Here is a 25,083-nt window from a genome sequence, read left to right on the forward strand (position 1 = left end):
GGGCTGTGATGAGAATTAAATGCAATAATATGTGTAGAAGGACTCAGTAGTGTTTGATGTGTAGCGGGTGTGCATTCAATGTTTAAAAATCGGAGATGGGACTTCCCCGGTGGTCCCATGGCTGTTGTTCAGCCACCCAGTCATGTCTGACTCTTTGCGACTGCATCACGCCATGCCTCCCTGTCCCTTACCACCTCCCGAAGTTTGCCCAAGTTCAGGTCCGTTGCATCGGTGATGCCATCCAGCCATCTCATCCTCTGACACCCCCTTCTCCAGTGGTGAAGACTCTGCATTTCCAATGCAGGGCATGTGGGTTCAATTCCTGGTTCAGGGACTCAGGTCCTGTATACCTCATGGAGCAGCCAAAAGATGTTTTTTTGAAAAAGGAGATGGGTACAGAGATTCTGCATAATCCGTGTCTTCTGACTTTGAGTTTAAACTCTTCTGACCTCTGGGGGGGCGCGCTCCTTGCTGTGCGCTGTACCGTGGTCCCAAGCTGGTTCTGTAACCAGCTACGTTACAACGTCTATTCCTCTGGAGCTGTGGCTTCAGCCCAGGACAGGGCATGCAGGGACGTGTGCCCCAAGGAGGGGACCGAACCTGGAGAGGAAGGAGGTGAGGGGGCAGGCAGAGGGTGCCCAGTCATGGACCTCTTTCCAGCTTTTGTTGCTGTTCCGTTGCTCAGTCGTGGCCGACTCTCTGTGACCGCCTGGACGGCAACACGCCGGGCTTCCCTGTCCCTCACCATTTCCTGGAGTTTGCTCAAACTGAGCAGACCGTCCATGGAGTCGGTGATGCCATCCAACCAGCTTTACTGGTTGGGATCATTTCCGCTTGGGTGTTTCAAACCCAGTTCTATAAGCCCGGGAACCTGGCCCGATGTGTCTGGTTTACAGACTGGTTCCAGGTGGGCTGGACCCAGACACAAAATGTCTCAGCTTTTCTGCACTCTCTGGCCCCGTCTGGACTGTTTCACCTCACCCTTGCCCTCTTCTAAGCCCTTGGACCCTTGTCAAAAGCCCGGGCAGCTGAGAACCACAGTCTCACATCCAGGGCAGGGCTCCCCTCCCATCTGATTGGACACCTGGTGTCCCCTGGGCGGCCAACCCCATCGGGATGCTGACTCTCATGGGGGAGGTGGTGTGAGTGCAGGGGCCACCCCAGGGCCCGGCTCCCTGGCAGGCTCACCTGGCCCCTGGGCAGCAGGTCCTCCCGCGCCTCTGGCCGCTAGCCAGCACCCACCCTCTCCCAGGTGGCCGTCTCAGGTGAGGAGGCAGCAGGGGCCCAGACCCCACCCCTGGCCCTTCGTCCTCTTGGCCTTCGGGAGACTCACACATGCCCCTCCCCCACCCCCTCACAGTCAGCTGCTTCCTCTCCGCCACTGTCTGTCTTTCTTGGTCTCTCTCGGCTCCCTGGAGAGGTCTGCTGGGGCAGGGCGGCCCTCCTACTGCCCCCAGAGGTGCCCGGCCGGCAGAGAGAAGCTCTGGCAGGAAGCTGGGGGAGGGGTGGCGGTCACTTCCTGTGGTTGCCTGGGGGTGATGGTCAAGGGCAACACCCCCCCCCCACCCCGGTGCCAGCCGCCCAGCCTCCCTGAGAGTGGGCTTTGATCCTCAGCCAGCAAGGCCGTGTAGGCGGCGGCATCCCATGCAGGAAGGGAAAGTAACGCTGGGACGTTTCGCAGAGGTGTGAGCCGGGATAAAGGAGCCAGGAGGACGCTGCTGCACCCGGGAGCAGCACCTTGGGGAAGCAGGGAGCCCATTGGAGGGGAGGTGCCTGACAGATGCACAGTCACCCCAGTCACTTGAGGACAAAGCTAAAAAAGGCAAGAAAGACCTAGCCTCTCCCTCTGTCCTCCCTCCCATCCCCAGCTGGGGTTTCCCATTGGCTGGGCCCAACAGGAAATGGGGGCACAGGGCAGACAGAAAGGGGGGGGGGCTGGATTGTGGATGAGCTGGTGCTGCACCTGGAGGATGCTCACAGTCACCAAGGCTCCGGGTGGCTCTGGGCCCTGACCACCAACACCCGGGCCCCAGGGGAGGCCCCCCGCTCCGTCCTCCATCCCCACTCCATCCTCCGTCCCCACTCCATCCTCCGTTCCAACAAAGCTCTGTCTAGTCACAGCTACGGTTTTTCCAGTGCTCATGTCTGGATGCGAGAGTTGGACCATAAAGAAGGCTGAGCACCAAAGAACTGATGCTTTTGAACTGTGGTGTTGGAGAAGACTCTTGAGAGTCCCTTGGACTGCAAGAAGATCCAACCAGTCCATCCTAAAGGAAATCAACCCTGAATGTTCACTGGAAGGACTGATGCTGAAGCTGAAACTCCAGTACTTTGGCTGCCTGATGCGAAGAGCTGACTCACGGGAAAAGACTGTGATGCTGGAAAGATTGAGGGCAGGAGGAGAAGGCGGTGGCAGAGGATGAGATGGTTGGATGGCATCACCGATTTGATGGACATGAGTTTGAACAAGCCCCAGGAGATGGTGAAGGACAGGGAGGCCAGGCATGCTGCAGTTCATGGGATTGCAAAGAGTCAGACATAACTTAGTGACAGAATGATAACAACAATATCCATGACATTCCTGGTATCTCAGCAAGACCCTAGGAAGAGAGGGCTCCATGCCTGCCTGCCTCTGAGGACCCTGCCATGCTGGGAGTGGCTGGTGGGAAGCCAGGCCTCGGCCCCACTGCAAATGCAGAGGTGATGAATTCCAGGGTGTTGCAGGGGGTGTGCAGGTCAGTGGAATCCCTGAGCCTGGAGCCTGGAGTTCTCCTGGGCTCCGGACAGAAGGCACATCTCGCAGGCCTGTTGTGTGAATTATGAGTATAACAGCACTCACCATTTATCATGTGCTTATGCCATCCTATGGACCGCACTGGACGCAGCTAAGTTATTCACAAAAATGCACAAAGAAAGCATCTCTCACACAATGGGGGTCAGTTTTTCCAGTGGGATCCTTGCCATCCAAGGACATTTTACCCTACAAATGCTGACCCCCGATGGCCTGCACCATCTAGAGGGAAGGAGTCCCTGGCCCCACTTGGGCCATTACCTTTGTGTGTGTTGGGGGGTCAGGGTGGGGAGCTGCCCTGACTTATGTTGAAAGTGAAAGTGTTAGTCACTAAATGTGTCTGACTCTTTGCAACCCCATGGACTGTAGCTCACCAGGCTCCTCTGTCCATGGGATTCTCCAGGCAAGAATACTGGAGTGAATAGCCATTTCTTCTCAAGAGGATCTTCCTGACCCAGGGATCAAACCCATGTCTCCTGCACAGCAGGCAGATTCTACCATCTGAGCCACTGGGATAGCCCTGACCGGTAACACACCTCCTTGCAATGGAAGCCTCAGGGGCCTTGTTGCTCAGTAGCCGTGGGCCCTGTGGCTCCCACAGTGGGGCTGCCTGGCTGGGCCGGGTCTCCCAGCCCGTGGGCGGAGCCCAGCAGAGCCCCTCCGTCCTGGGCTCCCCTTTGCCCGATGGCTCGCTTCCCATAGTGTGACCAGCGCAACTGTCGTTTCTGAAGCCAGTGGTGGACTCTGGGTGATCATTTACAGATCTGGAGGGGCAGATAAGGCTGGCACGGGTGCCAGCGTGTGTGTCCTTTATGGGTCATAAAGAGATGGCACCGCCGGGGGCCGCACTCCTGTGCCAGCACCCCCCCGCCCCTGCCCCGGCCTCTCTCTGCCTATCTTTTATTGTCCACTCTTATCTTGCTCCCTCCCCAGGCCCCACCCTGCTGCAGATCGCAAGACCATCGCCTTCTTCAAACCGCTGCTGGTTTTTCCTGACCTTCTGCCCCACGCACAGAAGGTAACTTTATTAGCAGGGCTGGTGAGGGCTTGGCTGGGGCCCCAGCCTGGGATGGTCAGAGAAGGGTGGGGGGCAGGTGCGGATTCTGCCAGCGCAGCAAGGACCCAGAGCCGCCCAGCTTGTGGAGAAAGGAATTAAGGAATCCAATCCAGACTGATAGCATCTTGCCTACCTCCAGTGTATTTTCCCCTGTCTTCAGCTCACAGGGCTTCCCTGGTGGCGCAGACGGTAAAGAGTTTGCCTGCAACATGGGAGAACTGAGTTCAATCCCTGGGTCGGGAAGATCCCCTGGAGGAGGAAGTGGCACCCCACTCTAGTATTCTTGCCTGGAGAATCCCACGGACAGAGGAGCCTGGTGGGCTCCAGTCCATGGCGTCTCAAAGAGTCAGACACGACTGAGCGACTAACAGTCCCTGCACCTCAGAGGCAAGAATAGGGGGAGTGGATTCCATTGCTTTCTCCTTGTCTGACCTTTCCCCACATAATGACGACAGCTCTGATCAGAGAGCAAGGGCGCTGAAGGGGAGAGCTGCCCCGTGTCACCAGGGGCCACTAGGGACGCCTAGATCTCTGTCTTTGCACCTGGAAATAGAGTCAGGCTCTGGCTCTGGGTCCAGAGCTTCTCATGATGGTGACGAGAAGAGTCGCCCATGGGTGTGGGCAGCTCCTCCTCACTCAGAGGAAGTAAGAAGACATGGAATCAAATGATGAGGGCTTTGGGCAGGACTCACTCCTTTCTGCGGGGACCGAGCCTCAGTGTCTTCATCTGTGAAATGGAGCCAAGATTCCTACCTCACGGCCATCACGCAAGGGGTCCTGTGTGCTGAAAGGGCATGCCATGTGCTATCGAGTGGAAAGGGGAACGCTTCGGAATCATGGGGACCTGGTCCAGATCTCAGTGTCGCCACTGGGCAAGTTGACCTCTCTGGGCTCCGGTTTCTTGCTTGCAGAGCAGGGAGCATGGAGGCCACTTCTCCAGAATTGTGAGAATTGGAGTCAGTTCCGCCCTTGGCGGCAGCACATGCTCTGCAAATGGCAGCAGACGGTGCCGGTGCTGAGAGGAGATGTCAGTGGCCCTGTTTCACAGGCCGGGAAACGGAGGCTCCAAGAGGAGCTTCAAGTAAATGGTGGGGCTGGGTCAGCCCCAGCCCATCTGATGCATACACACCCCACTGCCCGCTGAGCCTCTTTCCCTCCTTGATTGACCAGGAGGAAGTGTTTGCTCCTGGAGGGGCCCAGCCATCCCCACACGTTGGCCAGAGGCTGGGCGTGACCGTGGCTAATGTGGCATTTGCTGTCTTTCCCCGGACCTGCGGTGACAAGTGAACAACTGTTACCAGGAGTCCTGCTTCCCACCACCAGCAAGGGAGAGATGTTGATGGCATCCGGGGGGTGGGCGTTTGTCCCCCAGGATCCAGACTGGCCAGGGTTGGGGGGTGAGCTGGGAAGGGGGTGAGCTGGCTCCCTCCAGCCCCAGATCATTTCAATCACTCCTCTGGTGCCCAGCCCATGTTTGTTTTGTCTTTCTGGGTTTCAGCCCTTTGGCCAGCGGGAGGTTAAAGATTACTGAGGCAGCTGACAATAAAAGTGCCCGGCACACTGGCCTTTGACCATCCATTAGAAGGCAGTGGGATCACATTCTATACAACCGTCAACGGCAAAAGTGGTGAGGGTGTGGGCAGGGGGCACACCCTCCGTGTATTAATATTAAGAGGACATTCAGCCTTGCCTGGGCAGTTGGGCCAAGTTTCCCTTTTATCTGAAGCCAGGGCCACAATGTGGCATTGTTCTCTGTCTCAAAGGCCACCGTGCGGCCCCAGAGTGGACCCAGACGGACCCCACCTGGCAGAGTAAACACCTCCCCCAGATGTGGCTGGTGGCAAATAGGGAGAACAGTTGTCTTCTTTTTCTGGCAGAGGTACTTCCTTCCGGGTGAGTCTGGGGATCAGAGACCTCGTGATGTTGCTAAGGCCCCACCCTGGGCCTTAGTTTCCTCACCTAGACCATGGCTAGCTTACATTCCATGCCCCAGACAAGGTTCCTAATCTTTTCTGTGCTATGGAGCTGGGGAAGCAGAAGGTCTTAGTGCGTAATATAAATCTGGAAGATTACAAAGGGAGCTGATTATACTGAAACACAGCTATCAAGATATTTGAAAAGAAACGTGGGATACAGAAAGACACGTGCTTCTTTATGAATGCATGTCAGTTACAAGACCTAGCCAATGACCAGATCTACCAACTACTGTCATTTCTAAATAGTGATGAGTGAAAGTTATATTGCGAGATATCTATAACTGCAAAGTCACAGGAACCATCTGTACCTCTGTGGGGTTGTTGTTTATTTTTTTTTGGCCTATACTTCTTTTCTTTAACAAGTTTTGTTTTGAAATAATGACTTAGAAGACATTGCAAAAATAGAAGAGTGGTCTCATTTACTCATCACTGAGCTCCTTCCAATGGAGAAATGTGACCATAATTCTGTCCATTATCAAAACCAAGAAATTTGTGGGCACAAGGTGATGAACTAAAGTACAAATCCTCACTTGGATTGTGCCACTTTTGGCCTGCACTGGTCTTTTGGGCTTGTTTTTGGTTGTAATTCTATGACGTTTTATCACACGTGTAGATTCGTACGGGCACCATCACAGTCTGGATCAGAACTCTTCTCTTGTGGCAAAGGAGCCCCCTGTGCTTCCCCTTTATAGTCCTACCCCCCATCCCCCACCGCTTTCCACAACCACCCCCACCCTAACCAATTTACTCTCCATCTTGTAAATACAAGTTCAGTCACTCAGTCGTGTCCAACTCTTTGCGAACCCGTGAACCACAACATGCCAGGCCTCCCTGTCCATCACCAACTCCCGGAGCTTACTCAAACTCATGTCCATCGAGTCGGTGATGCCATCCAACCAGCTCATCCTCTGTCATCCCCTTCTCCTCCTGCCCCCAATCTTTCCCAGCATCAGGGTATTTTTAAGTGAGTCAGCTCTTTGCATCAGGTGGCCAAAGTATTGGAGTTTCAGCTTCAGCATCAGTCCTTTCAATGAACACCCAGGACTGATCCCTTTAGGATGGACTGGTTGGATCTCCTTGCAGTCCAAGGGACTCTCAAGAGTCTTCTCCAGCACCACAGTTCAAAAGCATCAATTCTTTGGTGCTCAGCTTTCTTTATAGTCCAACTCTCACATCCAGACATGACTACTGGAAAAACCGTAGCCTTGACTAGACGGGCCTTTGTTGACAAAGTAATGTCTCTGCTTTTTAATATGCTGTCTAGGTTGCTCATAACTTTCCTTTCAAGGAGTAAGTGTCTTAATTTCATGGCTGCAATCACCATCTGCAGTGATTTTGGAGCCCCCACAATGAAGTCAGCCACTGTTTCCCATCTATTCGCCATTCGGTAGTGGTTAACCTGCACCAGGCACTGGTGAAACCCATTCCCTTGCTCTAAAGAGGTGGACACTGGCTCAGAGAGGCTGGGTAATTACCCGAGAGTCACTCATCAGTGAGTACCCACAGAGTGCTGCCTGCATCCAGGTCTTCCCCCTTCATCTTCACCCGCAAACCTCAGTCTCCAGAAGAAATGCCCTGGGTGCGAGCTGAGAAACCTGGACTCAGTGTCCAGCTCCATCTCCTGGTAGCTGTGTCATTGGGGCACATTCTGAACCTCTCGGAGGCTCGGTGTTTTCCCTTGGAAGATGAGGGGAAGGTGTGATAAGCTCACCTTGCTGATATTTGCTGGGTGAACTTGGAGAGGAGGGGATTGCACCTTGGTGGAACCACGGGCATCTCCTCAGGGTGAGCTGCCCCCACCCAGGTTTCTAAGTGTGTGTGTGTGTGTGTGTGTATGTGTATGTAGGTGTGTGTGTATGGGTGTGGGGATTCAGAGTCAGAGTAGCTTGGAAAATCTCAGCAGTTCCTTGTGCACACTCACAATATATATAACACACACACACACAGGTGATGCTTGGTGGCCAGATTATCCTTACTTTCCCATCATCTCACATGTCCCTTGACAGCCAGCACACCTGGCCCAAGGTCCTGACAGATACAGGCTTCTGGAAGAAGAGCAAGTGGAGATGATATCTGGAGAAATTCTGTGCTACCAGTTGCCTGAGGCAATTTGTGGAAAACTGCCTGTGTAGTCTACAAATGGTTGATTAAATAAATGAATGAGTGAATGAATAATCTCAAAGTAGCATGCCACGCAGAGTGTTCTGAATTAGCTGAAATCCTTTTGATTGCAAATGGGAGAATTCCAACTCATGTTGCGTCGAGGTGTAAAAGAGTTCAGGTGGTAAAATACCTTCCAGGACAGGGCACTGATGACCTTGGAATGCCTGGAGATGGAGGCTTGGGCAGCATTGCTGGCTGGCTCTCTCCCTCCATCTTTTAATCATCTCAGCTCCTCTGTGCATGCTGCTTCCACGTGTGTGCAGAACAGACGGGGAGGAATATACGGCCCCAGACAGTTCTGGGACCACACGCTGTCAGCTAGTGACTTGAAAGCAAAGACAACTCTTCTCCATTGGGTCTATCCAGAAGACATTCTGGGGGAGGGCGCGACTGGCCTCGCATGCTACGGCCGTGTCTGGACTAATCATGGTGACCAGCAGGCTCAGCCTGGATTGTGGGCTCATCCTATCAGTTAGGGGATGCGATCTGTTCCCCAAACACCCAGATGAGGAGCTGGACTGGAGTGAAAAAGACAGCAACAAGATGAAGCTTGTCAGGAAGGTGACTGGATGTCCGGGGAATTGCCTGAGAATGTCCAGAGAAGCTCTTCAAGGACAGAAGGGAATTCAGGAACTGCCAGTACATCGTCAATGACAGCATTGATCACTTGGAACATTTGAATGCATGCTTGGAAATGTTTATTGAAGCTATTTAATATTCCATCCACATTTGTAGCTCCAAACAAATCCAGACTAAACTAGCAAAGACGTATAATGTGGCCACAATTTAAAGAGACCACGCCAATGGTCTTCATTCATTCATTCACTTATCCATTCATTCCTCAAATGTTTGTTGCATGCCTGCAACCTGCCATTGGACATATACGGATGAGTGAAACAGAGAATTTCCTCCGTTTCCCTGATGATGTCACTCACAAGTGTGCATGGACTCCCAATGCCTGAGGATAGAGGGAGGACTGCTGAGCCTGGCCATCGAGGCGTCAACCATCCAGGTCAGCCTCGCTTCCTAACCTCAGTCCTCACTGCCCTCATGGGCAAGTTTCTTTGCAGGCCTCTGTGCTTTTGTCTGGCTTTCCCAATGACTAAGCGGGTAAAGAATCCGCTTGCAATGCAGGAGACACAGGAGATGCGAGGTCTATCCCTGGTTGGGAAGATCCCCTAGAGGAAGAAATGGCAACCCACTCCAGTATTCTTGCCTGAAAAATCCCATGGACCGAGGAGCCTGGTGTGGTACAGTCCAGAGGATCACAAAGAGTCAAACATGACTTGAGTGGCCAAGACATGTGTATGTACCTTTGTCCACAATTCCGTTTTGGAATGCTCTTCCTTAGCCTCTCCCCAGCTCCCCCTGAACCCCGCCCCAAGGTTGGCTCCTGCATTGCCTCGTCTCTGAAGCCTGGGTCCCCCAGTCTTTACTTGCAGGGAACTGAGATGCTGAGGGTTGAGAGCACGGAATGACGGCCTTTCCTTGGAGATGGACCCACTTGGAGCCCTGGACTGTGCGTCTCCATGTGCACCCTCATGGCTTTCTGAGGTATTTGACTCTGGTTTCTCCCAACAGCATCACTGGTTTACTAATTATCTTAAAAACTGTTAGCCCATTCGGTCTTCCCAGTGACCCCAGGGGGCACGGGTAGTAGCCTGTTTTAACGATAGGAACATTGAGGTCCAGGAACTTCTATTTCAGGTAACACTGTGGACCCAATGGACACTTCTCTTACTGGAAATAACTAGTTTTGGATTGGAAAAAAATCTTAAATGCATTCTTGAGATGGTGAGAATAGAAGGTCTATGAGGGCAGGTTGTGAGTGAAGATGGAGACTCAGGAAGGTCAGCAGAGGGCTGAAGCTTGGTTTTGCCTTGGGGACATGTGTTGAGCCTGGTGAAGGTGAGAACCGATTTTATACATCCTGAGAACAGGGCATCAGAGGACACAGTTCAGGACCTGCTCGAGATGAGAAGTTGGTTCTGAAGTTAGGAGTATAGGAGGGCACACCCTCTTGTGAGAGAGGACTCGAAATCAATGCTTCCCTCCCGAGACTGAGAGGGAAGACGTCTGTCTTGGATCGTGGGGCTGGGTGAGAGGGAAAATGAAGCTTCCTTTGAGAATCTGTAGACAACGAGGGTTTGTAGCCTAAATTCACGCAGCCTGGGAGCCCGAAGAATTTCAAGCTGAGACCCAGACTGGTGGTGACTCCAGGTACCTACAGAACAGAATAAGCATGCTCTCCAGAGGAAACTGCTTCATTCCAGGCTTTTAAACACTTTCCATCTCTCCATGGAAAATGAGCAACTTCAATGTAAAAATCACTAGACAGACAAGAAAATGAGAGGGGGAGGGAGAAAGCAAAATCAGGTACTGCATAATCAGCCTTTCAACAACGTCAGATATCAATATTATACAAAAAATGCACAAAATTGTGTTTAATATATTTAAGAAATAAGAGGAAGTTTGGAATGAGTGGGAAGAAAGTAGGTTAGAAAATGAACTCCTAGGAATGTAAATAATATATTAGAATTGGAGTTGAAAACTTAATGGACAGACTTAATAACAGTTTACAAAAAGTTTAAGAAAGAATTAGTGTCAGAAAAAGAATACACACACATAGACACACAAGCACACACACGTGTGTTAGGGGTACATCAAAGTGATTCAGTTATATATAACTGAATGTATACCTGAAACATTGTACATCAACTACTATATACTTCAATAAAAAGGAGTTAGTGAATTTGAAGATAAAAATAAGGAATTACTGATAATTAGCTTAGAGACAAAGATACAGAAAATATGAGCAAGAGTGTAACAGACATGAAGGATAAAGAAAGAAGTCCAAATGTAGTCTAACCACAACTGCAAAAAGAAAGAAAAGAAGGGGAGCTCCATGGTGGTCCAGCGGCTAGGATTCCATGCTTCCAATTCAGGGGGCCTGGGTTTGATCCCTGGTCAGGGAACTAGATCTCATGTGCAGCAGCGAAGAGTTTGCATGGCTCAACAAAGATCAAAGATTCTGTATGCCACAGCTAAGACCTGGCACAGCTAAATAAATAAGCAAATATTAAAAAAAAAAGAAAGAAAGAAGAGAGAAGAAAAGAAAAGAAGAGAGAGAGGGAGATGAAAGGACATGGAGGTGGGTGAATGGGGCAAGGCCAGTAGTGTGAAGGGGTAACAGTTGAGAACTTTCCAGATTTGAGGAAAGAACAACTCCCAGAAGCAAACTGAAAGTAAAACATAACACAGTGAAACTTCAGGGCACCAAAAACAAAAGATTCTAGAAGAAGGTTTTCTTTCATGAGAAAAGATAGATAATACATAAAGGGCTTCCCTGGTGGCTCAGTGGTAAAGAACCTGCCTGCAGCGTGGGAGACATGGTTTGGGGAAAGCTCCTGGAGAAGGGAAAGGCTACCCACTCCAGTATTCTTGCCTGGAGAATTCTATGGACAGAGGAGCCTGGTGGGCTACAGTTCAAGGAGTAGCAGAGTGGGACATGACTGAGTGGCTAACACACACGCGCGCAAAGGAGATACATGCTGGCAGTTGACTTCTGAGCAGAGACAATAGAAGTCAGAAGACAGTGGGATGGTATCTTAAATATGCAGAGGAAAAAAAAACAATCAAACTGGGATTCTAAGTGAAAATATCTTTTAGCAATTGAGATTAAATGCAGTTTTTATTTAAGACAAACAAAACCAGAAAAATTGCCACCTCTAGACCTTCACTAAAAGAACTCTAAAGGATACATACACGTTAAGCAGATGGAAAATGACTCCATGAAGTGTATGAGTGTCATGAAGGAAGGGAGACCCAAGAAAGTGGTAAAATGTGGGTTAAAAGCGGTGTTTTAAAAAAATTTATTTGTTTATTTATTTTTTCGCTGTACTGGGTCTTTGTTTCTGCACAGGATTTTTTTTTTTTTCTCCTAGTTGTGGCAAGCAGGGGCAACCGTCCAGTTGCAGCGCATGGACTTCTCATTGGCGGCTTTTCTTGCTGTGGAGCGCGGGCTCCGGGGCATGCAGGCTTCAGCAGGGGCAGCGCGTGGCTCAGTGGTTGTGGCTCCTAGGCTCTAGAGCACAGGCACAATAGTTGTGGCGCACGCGCAGCCTTAGTTGCTCCATGGCACGTGGGATCGTCCCAGATCAGGGATTGAACTCATGTCTCCTGCATTGGCAGGCAGATTCTTTATCTCTGAGCCACCAGGGAAGCCCCCCAAAATTGTCTTATATGGACAATGTAAAACAAAGCCTGAGAGTATCTGGTATGTGATGCTCATAAATGGTAGTAGTGATGATGTTGTTGTTGTTGATGATGATATAACAATGCAGGATGGTTACATAGAAAGAGTGAAGGATTAATATCAAGGAACGTAGGTTTGATCATTACATTTCTCGGATGGTGAAAGATCTGCCTGCAATTCGAGAGATCTGAGTTCAATCCCTGGGTTGGGAGGATCCCTTGGAGAAGGGAATGGCTACCCATTCCAGTATTCTTGCCTGGAGAATTCCATGGACAGAGGAGCCTGGCAGGCTACAGTCCATGTGGCTGCAAAGAGTTGGACATGACTGAACTACTAACACTTTCACATTAGCTGAATGAGTTGAAGAAAACAAGTTTGAGGAAAAACTCTGTAGTTTTGTCATATATTAGCTAGGAATAAAAATAGTGCTCTTAGAGTTTCTGTGAGTAATAAAGTAGACAATGCATATAAAACGCTAATCACAGGGCTTGGCACATGTTGAAATTTTGATTTCAGTTTGAATCTCAGCTTCTCAAAGGATGGAAATTGATACGTGGTTTAAGAGGATGAATGGGGATCAATCACTTATGAATGTCAATAACAAAAGCTACCATAAATTGAGCATCTACTATATACTAGGCACTATGCCATGAGTTTTGTATATATTTTCTTTTTGAATCTTTATAGTATCCTTGTGGTCAGTAGCATACTTAGAGTAGTTAATACCCAAAGTCAATGAGTTTTAACACTTCTTCTGTATAATAAAATGTTTAGTTATGACCACATAATAATCAGTGATAATTGTTTTCTTGGTTGCTATTTTGTTCTTAAAAACTAACAACCACTATTAAAAAAAACTTAGCAATGTTAAGTACATTTAAAAAATAATTTTGTTTGTTTATTTTTGACTGTGCTGGATCCTGGCTGCTGTGTGGGCTCTTCTCTAGTTGAGGAGAGGGGGCTGCTCTCTAACTGCGGTCCATGGGCTTCTCGTTGCCGTGGTTTCTCTCGTTGCGGAGCACAAGCTCTAGTGCGCAGTGGCCTCAGTAGTTGTGGTTCCTGAGCTCGAGAGCGCAGGCTCAGTAGCTGTGATGCAAGGGCTTAGATGCCCCATAGCATGTGGCATCGTCCCAGACCAGGGATCAAACCTGTGTCTCCTGCACTGGCGGGCGGATTCTTCACCACTGAGCCACCAGGAAAGCCCGATGTTAAGTACATTTAAATCCAGTAAAACCTTTTATTCGTGAGCTAAAATATGCGCATGTCAAAGACACCATATCTCTCAGTTTGCAAGCTTGAATAATTCCCACCTTTATGAACTTACTTTCCAAATGAACACATGGAACTGAGTTTATGTGTCGTGGGTGCAAACCATTTAACTGGAAGTTCTTTGCATTAACTTCCTTGTTGGATACAATATTTAATAAAGGGTACATTATAAAATGTGCTAATTTTTAAACTTGCCTACATATTATTAAAGCTCAAATGGGATAGTAGCAATTATTTACAACTTAGATCAACAAAAGATTTCCCCCCTCCAGGAGGAGTATTTTATTACTAGCATTATTTAGAATGGCCAATGCATTGGTGTTAATAAAAAGCAGAGTAATGCTTACTTAGCTTTATTATTGTTTTCAAATTATGTATAGACAATTGTCTGCACACAGAGTGGACTGCTCTCATGGGGCCATACTTGGTACTATGATATGCCACTGACATAGTATTTCCTTTGAAAATTTTCATCTCGGTTGGGACTCTCATTTTTGAATTTCAAATTTATTCTATCTTCATGCTTCATTCAAAACTTTCAGTTTAACATCTATCTTTCTATACCTATCTATCCATCTAAAATGTATGTGAATGTGTGTATACACACACAGCACTTACATGCATAATAAATAGCCCATTCTAAAATGTACTATCATGCTATATGATTTTTTTTTGTTATTTTCCCTTAAGGTGTCTTGAGGAGATTTTCAAATTAGTACATGTAGGAAAAGCTACCTCATTAAAAAAAGGTTACTTGGCATTTTATAGAGTGGAGGCACCATCATTTTTAAAGTAACTTTAAAAATTGAGATGTAACATACATAGAAAAATATACACAGACCACAATTGTATAAATTAATGAATTTCTTAAAAGCCAACCTATTTGTATAACCACCACATATATCAAGCAATAGAAAGTTATCAACACCCCAGAAGCCATTGTTTCCTTCAAATGTACCCTCTATCCTGATTTCTATCACTGTGGCTTAATTGCTTGTTTATTTTTGAGCTTTATGGGAATGGACTCATATAGTATGTAAAAATTTGTATCTGGTTTCATGAGATTCATCCTTTTGTTGCATATTTCAATGGTTCCTTTATCAGTATTTGCTCATTGATCTGTAGTTTCTGTTGTATGACCATACTAAGATTTATTTACCCATTCTACCACTGATAGACATTTGAGTTGTTTATCAGGGGGAAAGCATTTAGTCTTTCACCATGATGTATGATGTTGTTGTTGGTTAGTTCCTAAGTCATGTCTGGTTCTTTTGTGACCCCATGGATTGTCGCCTGTGGATTCTTTACCACTGAGCCACCAGGAAAGTCCAAGTATGATGTTAGCTATAGTTTTCTTTTTTTTTTTTGTAGATACCCTTTTGCAGGATGAGGCAATTTCTTTCTGTTTGCTGAGTTTTTAATCAAGAATGAGCACTGAAATTTTTCAAATACTTTCTCTGCATCTATTTAGATAATTATGTCTGTTTTCTCCTTTATTCTATTAATATGGTAACTGACACTGATTGATTTTCAAATCTTAAACTGTTTCATTTCTAGAATAAACTCTAATTGGTTATGATGTATTATCACTTTTATATATTGCTAGAATTGATTGCTAATATTTATCAAGGATTTTGTGTATTTTTATAAGGGATTTGGTTTAAAACTTCCTTTTCTTTTTCAACAATTGAGTTAGTTCATTTATTTTTGGCTGTGCTGGGTCTTCATTGCGGCGAGGAGGCTTGCTCTAGAGAAAGAGAGGGGCCAGGCTCTAGCTGTGGGGTGCCGGCTTCTCACGGCGGTGGTTTCCCTTGTCGCGGAACGTTTGCTCTCGGGCAAGCGGGCTTCGAATGTCATACATGTGGACTCAGCAGCTGTGGCTCCTGGGCTCGGAGCGCAGGCTCTAGAGTTGGGGTGCACAGGTTCTAACAGTTGGGGTGCACGGGTTTAGTTGCTCCTTCCCTGATCAGGGATCGAACCCATGTCTCCTGCGTTGGCAGGTGGATTCTTTGCCCCTGAGCCTCCAGTGGCGGCTTTCCTTGCTCTAGTTCTATCAGTTTTTGTTTTCTATTTTGAAGCCCCGATTTTAAATGCACACATGTTCATAATTTTTACATCTTTCTGCTTGATTGATTCTTTTATCATTATGAATTTCACTTCAGTACGGCTTCTTTTCGTAAGGCCTATTTTGTATAATAATAATAGAGCCACTCCAAATTTCTTATGCTCACTATATGCATGGTACCTTTTACGCCATGACTTCACTTTCAAACTGTCTTTGCACTTAAAGTACATCTATTGCAGACAGCATTTAGCTGGATTTTGCATTTTGATCTAGTCTGACAATCTTTGCCTTTTGATTTTAGTGTGTGACTCATTTTTTCAAAAAACTGAGTGCTAATTTGTTAGGGGTTAGGTCTATGATTTTGATATTTGTTTTCTGTGTATTTCTTCTTTGTTGTTGTTCTGTTTCTCTTTTTCTGTGTTAACCAAATTTTCTGATGTTTTATTTAAATTCATCTTTATAGCTATATATATTAACATTGTTTTTAGTGGTTGTCCTAGAGATTACACTAGGCATCTTTATCTGCTTAGGATTTGTATTTCTATACAAATATCAGGTAAAGTGGAAGAACCTTGAGACAATGGTTTCCTTTAATGCTATCACCTATATTACATCTGTATTCATTATAAACCTAATAATGCAGTGTTGTTGTTTTGCTTTAAGCAATTATATGCCTTTTAAAGACTTTAAGACAAGAAATAAATACATCCTAAAATGTACCCACATGATGGCCTTTTCTGGTGCATTTTATTCTTTATCCTTTCCTATAGATATAAATTACCATCTGGTGTCATTTCCCTTCAGGTTCCTTTAGCATTTCTTGTAATGTTGAACTCTTTCTTTCTCTTTTTTTTGGCTTTTTTGCTTTCATTAAAAAAATATACATATATATTTATATATATTTTTGGTTACATCAGGTCTTAGCTGCAGCATGAGGATCTTTAGTTGTAGCAGGTGAACTCTTAGTTGCTACATGTGGGATCTAGTTCCCCGACTGGGAATGGAACCCAGGCCCCCAGCATTGGCAGTGCAGTCTTAGCCACTGGACCACCAGGGAAGTCTCTGTTTTCATTCTGGGAGAACAGATTTTTTTTTAATTGGTAGTTTTATTTTTCTTTGTGTACTTTGAAAACGTAATTTTAATACATTCTGATCGTCACTGCTTCTGATGAAAAGGCATTATTTAATTTTATTCTTTTTCCTTTCTATATAAGGTACCATTTTTCTTAACAGCTTTCAAGAATTTCTGTCTTGACTTTTAGCCTTTTCCTTATGAGGTTATTGGGTGTCATTTGCTTTGTATTTATCCTGCTTAGAGTTTGTTTAGTTTCTCTCTTTGTAACTTAACATTTTCCACCAAATATAGGAAATTTTAGACCATTCAGTTCAGCTCAGTTGCTCAGTCGTGTCCGACTCTTTGTGACCCCATGAACTGCAGCACGCCAGGCCTCCCTGTCCATCCCCAACTCCCAGAGTCCACCCAAACCCATGTCCATTGAGTCGATGATGCCATCCAGCCATCTCATCCTCTGTTGTCCCCTTCTCTTCCTGCCCCCAATCCCTCCCAGCATCAGGGTCTTTTCCAATGAGTCAACTCTTCGCATGAGGTGGCCAAAGTATTGGAGTTTCAGCTTCAGCATCAGTCCTTCCAATGAACACCCAGGACTGATCTCCTTTAGGATGGACTGGTTGGATATCCTTACAGTCCAAGGGACTCTCAAGAGTCTTCTCCAACACCACAGTTCAAAAGCATCAATTCTTTGGCACTCAGCTTTCTTTATAGTCCAACTCTCACATCCATACATGACCACTGGAAAAACCATAGCCTTGACTAGACAGACCTTCGTTGACAAAGTAATGTCTCTGCTTTTTAATACGCTATCTAGGTTGGTCATAACTTTCCTTCCAAGGAGTAAGCGTCTTTTAATTTCATGGCTGCAGTCACTATCTGCAGTGATTTTTGGGGCCCCCCCAAAATAAAGTCAGCCACTGTTTCCACTGTTTCCCAGTCTATTTGCCATGAAGTGATAGGACCAGATGCCACGATCTTAGTTTTCTGAATGTTGAGCTTTAAGCCAACTTTTTCACTCTCCTCTTTCATTTTCATCAAGAGGCTCTTTAGTTCCTCTTCACTTTCTGCTATAAGGGTGGTGTCATCTGCATATCTGAGGTTACTGATATTTCTCCCAGCAATCTTGATTCCAGCTTGTGCGTCATCCAGCCCAGCGTTTCTCATGATGTACTCTGAATATAAGTTAAGGTGAGTCTCACAGCCCTACAAATTAGAGAACAACTGTTTTAAAATAGGAGTGGAGGTTATAATGAGAAACTGACTAGGAATGCTAAAACACCAGGAATTACAAATTTTCTGGAAGGGAGGGGAGACAGAGAGAGGAGGGAGCAGGTATTTTTTTCTGCTACCTTAACTTCCTTGGTTCCCTTTGCATCTTCCCAAGTTGTTCCCCAAACTGTGCTAGAAATCAGGCATTCTTAGATCTTCCTTTGCCCTCCAGTCATGCCTACGAGGAGAAGCAGTGAGTACACTCAGAGAGACTATTTGGGGAGGTTTGGCTCATAGTCCTGGGATTGTGATTGGATCTTGGTGAGTTCTGAGGGCTGCTTGAGAATTTATTTACACTTCACCTTGGGAGCTAAGGAGAGTTAAGTCGCAGACATTTCTTCTGGGGCCAACAGTGCCCTCACTCCTGGTGGAGGTGGGAATAGACTCATCAAAGCCAGGTTTAGGCAGCAGCACTGGAGAGCAAGCTCCAGGGACAGGATGTGGGGTGTGTGTGTGTGTGTGTGTGTTCAGTAGCTCAGTTGGGTCCGACTCTTTGGGACCGCATAGACTATGGCCTGCCAGGCTCCTCCATCTGTGGGATTCTCCAGGCAAGAATACTGGAGTTGCCATTTCCTCCTCCAGGGGATCTCCCCGACCCAGGGATTGAAACTGCATCTCTTGCTCTGGCAGGAGGGTTCTTTACTGAGCTGCCTGGGAAGTCCGATGGAATGTGGAGGATGCTTTCCATTAACGTTTGCATTCAGATGTTAAACTTGAGGCCACAGGAACGCTGTGCTCAAGCCCAACTTCACATTCATTTCCCCCCCACTAATTCACTCAACAAATATATGTTGAGCACAACTCTGGGCAAATATTTATTTAAACGTTTATTGTTAAAATTCTGTGGCAACCCCTGTTTTAGTTGCTGGAGACACAGGAGAGAACAAAATAGATCCCACTTCCTGCCCTCATGAGCTTATATTCTGGCAGGTGAAGACAGGCAACAAACAAAATTAGTAAAATATACTACACTGATATATGTTGATATCTGCTACAGAAGAAAATAAAGCACAGGAAGGAGATGGAACGTGTCAAGAATGGCATTCAATTTACTACATTGAGTAATTATTTAACAAAATTTAAGATGTACAGTCCATGGGGTCGCAGAGTCGGACACGACTGTGCAGCTAAATAACAACAACGAAGATGTACAGAAAGATTGTAAGAACAGTACAAGTAATTTTCAGATACTATTCATCCAAACTCCTCAAATGCTAATATTTTGCTACATTTACATTTCTCTGTCCCTCTCTTTCTCTCTCCTGAATTATTCAACAGTAAGATGTAGATATGATGGTTCTTTATCTCTAAATATTTCAGAGTCTGTACTTCCTAAAAATAAGAATTTCTCATATATACATATATATATATATACAGATACATATCAATATATTTATATATCTATATCTATCTATCCATCTATACATATGTATATGTCTCCATGGTCCAGTCATCAAAATCAGGAAATGAATATTGGTGCAAAACTATTATCTAAATCTTTGTTTAGATTTCACCATTTCACAAACTGTCCTTATAATGTCCTTTATTCTAGAAGGAAACCCAAGGTCATCTACTGGACAAATCTATCATGCCTCTTCATTCGGTCTCCTGTTTTATGGCACTGATACTTTTAAAGGGCACAGGCCACTTATGTTTTAAAATGGTTTTTATTCTATGCATTTATTCTACTGATAGAATGGGTTGTTATTATTATTATTACTACTACCAAATAGTGATTTTCTAACGATGTCATTCTTTCTACTTTTATTAGTTGACTTTCTGCTGTAAGGGAGTCCTTCTTTTCATTTATTTATGAGTCATATGGACTCAGAGTCTTACTTTATTCTATAGGTTATAATCACTTGTTGTCATTATTTATTTGCTATTTGAATTGTCCCAGACTGGCGAAGTGGAAGCCCCTTTGGTCTGGTTCTTGTACTTTTGACATGCCTCCATCATGTTTTTGAACATTTTCTTACTTTTTGCTATAAGTTGTTCATCTGTGCTTCCCCTGCACAAGTGGAATCAGTCAGCGATTCCTTTGAGTGGAGAATATTATTTATAAAACAAGATCTCATCTTTGTGTATGCTCGTTGCTACTCAGCTCTGTTATCAACAGATCTGGGAAATTTTGTACACACACACACACACATACATACATGTCCACATGCCTTTATACTTATTTCTGTATTTAACTATCTATACATATATTAAAAACCATGAGTTCACGCTAACGACTCCAATTTCCAACAGTATCTCATATTCATGTTCTTTCCCTCTTTCCATATTTGTATTTTTAAGATATTTATATTTTTAATTAATTTCTCTATTTGACTGCACTGGGTCTTAGTTGCCACATGCAGGATTTTGATCTCTGTTGTGGCATGCAGCATCTTCAGCTGCAGCATGCAAACTCTTAGCTGTGGCATGTGGGATCTAATCCCCTGACCTGGGATTAAACCTGAGCAGACTGCATAGGGAGCCTGGAGTCTTAGCCACTGGAACACCAAGGAAGTTCCCCTCCCTCTTTCCGTATTTGTAACTCCCTTCTCAACAGTGGAAAGTCTGGCTCCCGTTATCAATAATCTACTCACTTATTTGTCCCATCCTAGAATGTGCGGAGAGTAGTTTCAAAATTGCTAACCCACCCTGAATTCTAACTAGTAAGCTTCCTTTCTGCAGAAGTGGTTGTTGTTGTTGTTCAGTTGCTAAGATGGGTCCGACTCTTTGTGACCCCACAGGCAGCAGCTGCAGTCCACGGGGTCACGAGTTGAATACGACTCAGCAGCGAAACAACAGCAACCACCTCTGCGAAAAACGGAGCTTGCTAATTAGAATTCCACATTTGCTTCAAATTTTTTTTTGTGTGTGTGTCTGTGGGCATGTAATGCAAATACTGTGTCCAAAAGTTACTTAGTTCTCTCCATTTAGTGTAGTTATTTGTTTTAAATACAGCTCTTGTTTTATTTCTATTCTAATTTAGGTCTCTCCCTCCATCCTTGTTGATTTTCTTCTTTTTTAAGAATGTGAAACATTAATATGGTCAGGATTATATAAAATACTATACTCAGAGAAGGGCTTCCTGGTAGTTCAGATGGTAAAGAATGCGCCTGCAATGTAGGAGACCCGGGTTCCATCCCTGGGTGGGGAAGGTCCCCTGGAGAAAGAAATGGATGTCCAGCCCAGGATTCGTGCCTGGAGAATCCCATGGGCAGAGGAGCCTGGTGGGCTACAGTCCCTGGGTTTGCAAAGAGTCAGACATGACTGAGTGACTAACACACACACATACTCAGAAATGTTATCCTGCCATCTGCCATTCCCTCCATCCTTCCCACCCCATTCTAACCCAAGCCCTGTAGGTAACTGTTACAGACTGAACTGCAAAACTTACAAGTCCTATGTTAAAGTCCTAACCCTCAGTACCTCAGAATGTGGCTGTATTCAGAGATAGAGCCTTTAAAGATGCAACTATGTTAAAATGAGGTCAGATGGATGGGCCCCTAATCCAGTAGGACTAGTGCCCTTCTCAAAGAGGAGATCGAAGCACAGATGTACCTCGAGGGAAGGTGGCCACCTACAAGCCAAGGAGAGAGACTTCAGAAGAATCCAGCCCTGCTGACACCTTGATCTTGGACTTCCATCCCTCAGATTGGTGAGGAAATCAATGTCAATAGTTTGAGCCCCTCAGTTTGTGGTACTTTGTGATGACAGTCCTAGAAAGCTAGTACATTAATCAGTGTTACTGGTCCCTGGTTTATCTTTCCTGTTCCTTTTTGTGCAGAGGAGCAGATGAATATATGTTTTTTTATTTTTCACTTTCTTTTACGCCAAATGTAATATACTATAGATACTGTTTTACTTTGTCACCCTCCACTATATGCTGGAGATCATTCCACATCAGTACATCAACTGCTGAAGAAGAAGGCAAGTATACTTTACTAGAATAAATTCCACTTGGTCATGGTATATTTTCCTTTGAATACATTGTGATATTAAGTTTTCTAATAATTTGTTTAGGATTTTCACCTCTGTGTTCATGAGGGATAAAGGACTGTCATTTTTTTTTCTTATAATATCTTCATCAGGTGTAATTGTGAGCATTATTTGTCCTATCACTTCTTGGCCTTTTGTCTAAGATCAAGTGTATCATTGTATTTGTCCTTATCAAATGAGTTAGGACATGTTCCCCCTTTCTCTGTTTCCTGGAAGAGTTTGTGTAAAATTGGTATCATTTTTTTCCTTAAATGTTGGGGAATATCCACCAGGGAATTCTTCTGGACCTAAAGGTTTGTTTTTGTTTTTGCTTGGGGTGGGGAGAGACAGGGGAAGAGGCAGGAGGGAAGGAAGGTTTTAACCTACAGATTTAATCGTTAATAGACACAACTGCTGAGATTTTTCTGCTTGCTTTTATGTCAATTTCAGTTGCTGTGTTTTTAAAGAAATTAGTTCATTTCATCGAAGTTATCTGTGTTTTAATGTAAAAAGAGGCTGGAGGTGGGGAGGAGCAGGGCTCATGGAGTGGAGGCAGCACGTCATGCAGATATTGGGGAGGGGGTGGGTATAGCAGAGAGAGGAAACAGGAGGTGCAAAGGCCCTGAGGCCTGCGTGTCCCCAGTAAATTGAAAACAAAACTGAAGGCCGGTGGAGAGCAAGAGAGATGAAGAGTGATGGAGGTGAGATCAGAAAGTTAATGGAGTCCAGACCACCTGTGAGCACCCAGGCCGTTGCAGGGTCTTTGGCTTTTACTCTGAGTGACTGAGGGCTTTGAGTAGAATGTAGCTGAGATCTCACTTATATTTCAAACAGTCAGACTGCCTAATGGGAGCAGACTCAAGGGTAGACAGGGAAAGCCTCGATGGAAGGCCCTCGGTCCAGGGAGGTGATAGAGGAGGTGGTGATAACTGGTTGTGTCTGCAATGACTTTAAAGGTAGATCCGATAGGATGGACTGACGGAGTGGATGTCAGGTGTGGGAGAAGAGAGGGGTCAGGATGGACTCAGGACTTTAGCCTGAGCTATAACCATTTCCTCGGTGAGGGGACAGGTTTGGGGAGGATGTTCAGGATGTGGTTTTGGAGAGCTTAAGAGTCAGGTGCCTGTTAGGGACCCCATGAGGAGATCAAGCAGGTGTTGGGTAGATGGAGTCAGAGTGCAGGGGATGGTGACATCAATTTGGGTGTCAGTGTCATGTAATTTTGAAAGGACTTGTAGAGTTGATGTCACCAAATGGGTGAGTGTAAATTGAGAAGAGGTCCAAGACATGAACCCTGGGGTTGTTCTATGTCCAGAGGTGGAGAGATGGGGAGGGACCAGAAAAAAGATTGCTGACTAGTGCAAAGGGTTTAAAAAAAACGTTGGCCCTGTGGCCTCCTGGAAGCCCGCTGAAGAATGGGGAGTGGTTGGCTGAACTGTAGGCTGCTGAGGGGTCTGGTACTATGCGGACCGAATGTGACCATTTGGTTTAGCAGCATGGAGGGCAGTGGTGACCTTGTCAAGAGCAGCTAGCTGGAGCTGACTGAGCCAAAGCTGATGGAGTGGCTTCCGGAGGGGGTGGGAGGCAGCAATTCAACTGAGTAAGAGTAGATCACTTCTTTCAAGAATCTGCATTCCTTGGAGAAATGGGGTGGTCCCCTGAGAGAGGTGTGGGGAAATCACAGCATGTTTTAATTATAACCCCCAATACAGGAGCTGTTCACTCCACAACTAGGATGTGTCATTCACATGCAACTCTGGGGACTCAGAGGTAAGGCGACACCATCTCTGCCCCCCATACATTTTAGCAGCAGCGATGGACCTACAGAGATTTATACCCCAAGGGAGGTTGGAGTGTGAGGGAAGAAGCCCCAGGGGCTGGTGGAAGCCCTGTAGAGGGGCCTGACCCAGCTGAGCAGGCACAGAAGTCTTCCTGGAGGAAGTGGCACTGTGCTGTCTTAAAAGGGAGGCAAGGAGCCCCTACCTCTAAGAAGCCTTCCCTGATCTGCCTGGTCAGTTATCTTGCCTTTGTTTTTGCACAGCATCCCACATCTTCATCGCCTTGGAACTTGCTTCATTCTCCTTGGTACTGGTTATTTATCTGGATCCCATTTATGTGTCCAGGACCTGCCATATCCAGAGGCTTAGTACTTTCGCCTGTTTTAGCTCAGTGAGGCCGCAGGGGCTCTGAGGTCTGGTTAGGACTCCCGCTTTACAGATGAGCAAAGTGAGATGCTGGAGCTGAAGTACCTTGTCCGAGGTCACCCTGCCAGGCCGTATCAGAGCTCTGATTTGAATTCATTTTGGTCCCTATCTAGCAACCTTTGTGCTTCATTTCAGAGGCCATTATACATAGCAGGGGCTCAGGAAATGTTTTTTTTTTTTTTTTTTTGAGATGACACAAAAACGAAGTGAGGCTTTTTTTTTCAGAGGCCAGAGGAGGAGACTGTCTCCTGGCCGCACAGCTCGGAGGAGGTTTGCATCCTTGGTAACCCTTCACAGGACCTGCTGTGGGGAGCTAAGTGCTTTATAACTGGTTGCCTGGGCCAAGAGGTGAGCCTTGAGGAAAACAATCTAATTCCAGGGGGCCCTGTGTGGCCTCTCCCTATGCCTCCCCTCTCCCCTCTCCTCCATCCCCTCCTTCCTTTTCTTAAAAAAAAATTGTTTATTTTTATTTGTCTGCACTGGGTCTTTGTTGTGGCATGCGTGATCTCTGGTCTTTGCTGTGGTCTGTAAGACCTCTACTTGTGGCATGAGAACTCTTAGTTGTGGCGCGGGGGAGCTGGTTCCCTGACCAGGGGTTGAACCTGGGTCCCCTGCATTGGGAGCTTGGAGTCAGCCACTGGACCAGCGGGGAAGTTCCCTTCTTTCCTTCTTTCCTCTTTTTTTCCCCCTTCTTTCTGCCTTTAAATCTCGCTCTCCCTTTTTTCTTTTTCTTTCTTTTCCTTGTATTAAGAATGACCGAGAAAATTTCCTTTCGAACGCTTCTTTTTCTTAGCTGCGATCGCGCGGGGTGTTGGGTGCTGTGTTTGGTGAGGGAGCCGACCGCCTCCTCCTCCTCCAGGCGGGCAGCCCCGCGCTGAGTCACTCCCGGTCCGGCCCGCATCCCGCCCCGGCCCCGCTGGCGTGTTGGAGCCCCGCGTCCTCGCCTCCACCTGCTGCCGCTCCCGTCGCGGCTCGCTTCATTAATCCCGG

At 46.3% G+C, this 25,083-nt stretch overlaps 1 long non-coding RNA gene across 2 annotated transcripts; it reads left to right on the plus strand.

Moving 5' to 3' along the window:
- Window positions 1-3,625: 3,625 nt before the first annotated feature.
- On the plus strand, window positions 3,626-24,562 carry LOC139038609 (uncharacterized). Of its 2 annotated transcripts, none has more exons than XR_011491630.1 (3): window positions 3,626-3,809; window positions 23,602-23,659; window positions 24,319-24,562. It is a non-coding gene; the product is annotated as an uncharacterized lncRNA (long non-coding RNA). The 2 variants fall into 2 exon arrangements; XR_011491631.1 differs by lacking the exon at window positions 3,626-3,809 and adding an exon at window positions 9,255-9,541.
- Window positions 24,563-25,083: the final 521 nt, after the last annotated feature.

This window comes from Odocoileus virginianus, chromosome 16 (genome assembly GCF_023699985.2).
Source record: "Odocoileus virginianus isolate 20LAN1187 ecotype Illinois chromosome 16, Ovbor_1.2, whole genome shotgun sequence".
Classification (NCBI taxonomy): domain Eukaryota; kingdom Metazoa; phylum Chordata; class Mammalia; order Artiodactyla; family Cervidae; genus Odocoileus; species Odocoileus virginianus.